Source organism: Otolemur garnettii, unplaced genomic scaffold (genome assembly GCF_000181295.1).
Source record: "Otolemur garnettii isolate 467f Iridium unplaced genomic scaffold, OtoGar3 scaffold00036, whole genome shotgun sequence".
Classification (NCBI taxonomy): domain Eukaryota; kingdom Metazoa; phylum Chordata; class Mammalia; order Primates; family Galagidae; genus Otolemur; species Otolemur garnettii.
Genome location: NW_003852431.1, coordinates 5,346,415 through 5,350,797, shown reverse-complemented (window position 1 = coordinate 5,350,797; position 4,383 = coordinate 5,346,415). Strand labels below are relative to the sequence as shown.

The window sequence follows — 4,383 nt, the reverse complement described above, 5'->3', positions numbered from 1 at the left end:
AACAAAAACTTTCTGGGGCCCATTTTATAACAATTCATTATATGTAATAGAATTAGTTATTCCTCATTATTCATTTTTGGTGCAGTTTAAATGTTTATTCCCCCCAAATTCATCTCTAATCTATAACGTGGCAATACTGAGTGGTGCACCCTTGAGAAGCAGTACTCTTAGGAATGGATTAATTCAATTAATAGATTAATAGACTAGTAGAGTAATAGACTACCAGGGGCGTGGTAGTGAGGGTTTTATAAGAAGTAGAGGGATTTGATCTATCATGCTCTTACCACGGATGCTCTGCGACTGCTAGGCACTGCACAGAGAGACCCCAGTCCTCACTTATACACCCTAAACTCTGGACTTCTCAACCATCCTAACTATAAGGAATAAATTAGTTTTATTTATCAATTACCCACTTTCAGGTATTCTGTAAACAACAGAGAATGGACTAGGACAACCTTTAAATCTTTTTTTATTCTTGGTCATTTTCATGTACGTTTTACAATCAACTTATCAATTTACTCAACATATAGCTTTGTTTTTCCTTTAATTTATAGGTTATTTGTAAAATGCATATTTTAACCATTTGAAGCCCTCCAATTCATGATTATGTTTACATATGTTTATATCACTTTGTTATCATCTTCAGGTTAACTCAACAATATAGATTGTGTACATACATTTGAGCTGAATACTTAGATGTTTATATCTTTAATTTTATTTCAAGTATTTTATTTCTTTTTATAATTTATATTCCATTTCATATGAATACAATTGATCTTGCATGTTGCATTTGCATATTGATTTTTGAATATCCATCTCGTATCTGAACACATTGCTAAATTTACTTCTTAATGCTTCAGAAGCACATATCCTAGAATTGGAACCATACAGAGATTAGCCTGGCCCTTGCACAAGGATGACACTCAAATTCTTGAAGGGTTTTGTATTTGAAAAAAAAAAAATTCTCATTTATTTGCAACCTCTTTTGATATGGCACATATGTAAGTATGTCTCCTGTGAGTATGCTTTTATTTTTGGTTCTTATAATATTTAAAGTGTTTGTCTTATTTATTTGCTAAAATATTTAATGCACTACTGAATTAAAGTAGTGAAAACTGGTAACCTTTTCTCAATTCTGATCTCAGAAAGTGTTTGACATTTTGCATTGAATATGTTTACTATAGGTTTTCTATGTATACCTTTTGTTTGAGATGGAATTTTCACAATAAAATTTCTGAGAATTTTAATCACTTACAAATATTGGGTACCATCAAATCCCTTATCTGTATTGCTGAAAATACTATCGTGATTTTTTCTCTTCTAAACTCATTTTGTTAAAGTAATAAAGTTATCAAGTATTTTTGGACATCTTGTTGAAGTATGCAAATTTTAGAAGAACAACTCTATGAAATATTTATGCACTTAACAACACAACATGAACAATATGCAGTTTAAGAATTATACTGAACCCCATAGCACCTGATGATTCTTCCCAGTGACTAAAAATCTATAACTTCCAACTCAGTTTGTAATTCTTATTGTAGACTTCATGTAAATTGAATAATAGTATATAATCCTTTTGTTTGCCTTTTGTACACTTAAAATTATTTTCTGAGGTTCATCACTATTAGAGCAAATAGTTGTAATTTGTGCAACCATACTAGTATTCAGTGTGTAAGTACACCACAATTTGCTAACTTTTCTGTTATTGGTCAGCATTCGAGTAGTTTCAAATTGGGGAACTATTACTATAAATACTGCTGATTGGCAGTTGTAGTTGGTTTCATTCTCCTGTGTAGAAATCTGTTGATGGTAGCATTAATTGAAGTGGGTGGTGACGTTAAGTATTCCTGGAAAACTTTTGCAAAAGATATGATATAGAAATTGTGGCTATGTACTTATTGTTAGTGGGAAATTTTTCCTGGTGTTTCTCCATACCTTGAAATAGATTTTCAGTTATATTTTTAAGGAGGTTTACATAGTAAATAACTTTAGATGATAAAAAATAGTATATTTGATAAAAATAATAATAATAAATAAAAATTTATATGATAAAAAATAGTCTATTTTATATGATAAAAAATAGTATATATATCAGGAGAAAATAATGATTTGTTTTCTGTCAGCATAATAAAAATAATGATATATTTCTCTAGAGAAAAGTTCGGGCAAGTTTGCTTGCAGTTTCCTTATAGGAATGAAGATTTTCTAAGTTTGGGGCTCTTCAGCAGTGAAATATATTAATTGTGTATGCAGCACTTACCTTGTTGCACCCCAGGAATTTGTGGATTGGGAGGCAACACCTTGTACATGAATATGAAGTTCATTCTGCCTCCTCTGCTCTTCTATAAAGTTCTTTGGGTTCGACTCAGAAATATCATGTTATCTGAAAACATCTATGAAATTCTGGCAGACTAATTTATTAGTCTGCAAGACTAAGAGTCTGCAAGCATGTTATACTCTTAGACATCTTTCTTAATTTTGACATGTATCTTGTATTCCTTTTTGAATTTCTGGCTTATCTTCTAGTTCAATAATTCTCTTTTCACTATTATCTAATCTGATATTAATGTATTTACTGAGTTCTTAATTTCACTTAGTATAATTCTTAGTTCTACATGTGACATTTATTGCCTTATCAACTAAATTCTGATTTTCTGACAATATTTTCACTTAATGCCTTTTAGCTTACTAAATACACTAATTATTGCTCATTTTAAAATGTGTGAGTAGTAACTCTGCATCCTCTAGAATTAGCACCTATTTCCAGGTAATTTTTATTCATATTTTGTTACTTGCATGCTGCATTTTTTTGTGATTGTTGGCCATATTCCATTAAATAATTTATGGCTGCATCATGCAACCTTCACTTAGAGATAATTTATCTTTGTTTCTGGCATTATTATGAAACTCAGGTGAACTGAAACTGTTTTCTGTTTTGATGAAGTCTTGTCTCTTTCCAGTTTGCTTTTATTCCTTCTTTATAGCTGTTTCAGGACCCTTTCCAAATCCTATGGAATTTTTTCAGATGACCTTCAACTCCAAGTTTGTCCCTCTAGACCCAAGAGTCTGTGGAAAGCTTTGCTCAGCTTCTCAGCCTCTCAGCTATTGCTTCCAAAATCAATCAACTCTTCTACAACAGAAAGGTCCCAATGTCCATTTCACCCGGTTAGTCTTCTCTCCTAGACTCTGAGTTCACAATCCCTCACTACCTTGCTCTTGTCTGATGCATTTTTATTTACTTTGACTAGCAGTGTTCTCAGTGATACATTATTCTGAACTATCTAGTTAATCATTACTGGAAGCAGAAATCCCCTGACTCTTTAAAAATCCAACTTATTTGTCTCATATAATTTCCCCTAAAGATGAAATATTTTCAGAAGCCCTCAATCTGTCCATCACATAAATTTATTTTGATTATATTTCATCTGTCCTAAAGTTATATCTAGTCATGTATGAATCCTAAAATATATAGTGTTTATGTTCAGATTGAAAATACTGCCTTATATTAATCATCAAGTAGTGTATGTGTGTATATAAGATGTATAAATAAATAAATATGCATATATATATATATATATAAAGAGAAGACTTTAAAATAATACCAGTTCTTGATCACTATCAAAATAGTCCATTAAAAGCAATTGCATATCTTTGTTCAAATCATAAGATTTTAAAGGATTCTGATATATAAGGATAGTAATTCCTATTGCAAGCCAAATTAAATCAGTTTAATCTAAACTGAAAACTGAGAAGTCTTGCATAATGAGTGTACATTAACCAACAATCATAGCTTCTGTTCTAGATAAAGTGTTTACAGAGCAAATCAATTCATTTCCTGTCAATTTATTTAGCATTGTGGACATGGTAATATTTTTGCCTTTATACTTATAAACATAAAAAATCTCAATCAGTTTTCTTTAACCTAATATGTTATATACTCAAATATTTGTAAGGGATAAGTCATTTCTCAAACTTGGTACCATTTCTTAACCATTAGGAATCTTAGATATCTCCCTATTCCCAAGTTTATCAACACTAGGACCCATTATGATAATAATATCATCTTGATAGGACAGTAGACTTCAAGTTAATAAATAGTCTAAATGATATGGTAATACGTTTGACAAAGATTGAGTAATGTATTTCTCAATGTATGATTTTACATATCAAAAAGATATGTAAAACATCATTTCAGGAAAAATTATGTGATTCGTCCACATCATGGAAAAAATTGCTACATTCATTAGCTTTGTACAACTAAAAATTAGGACGCAAGAGGTTTGACTCAATTTATTTACTTTGTGATCTGAAAGACAGCACAGATTCAATGAGACTCACAGAAAGAGAAGTTTCTCCAGTTAACCCTTTAAGATAATGAGG

General features: G+C 30.7%; 1 pseudogene; it reads left to right on the top strand.

Moving 5' to 3' along the window:
• The first annotated feature begins 851 nt into the window (after positions 1–851).
• Positions 852–951, top strand: LOC111725299 (annotated as a pseudogene).
• The last annotated feature ends 3,432 nt before the right edge of the window (positions 952–4,383 follow it).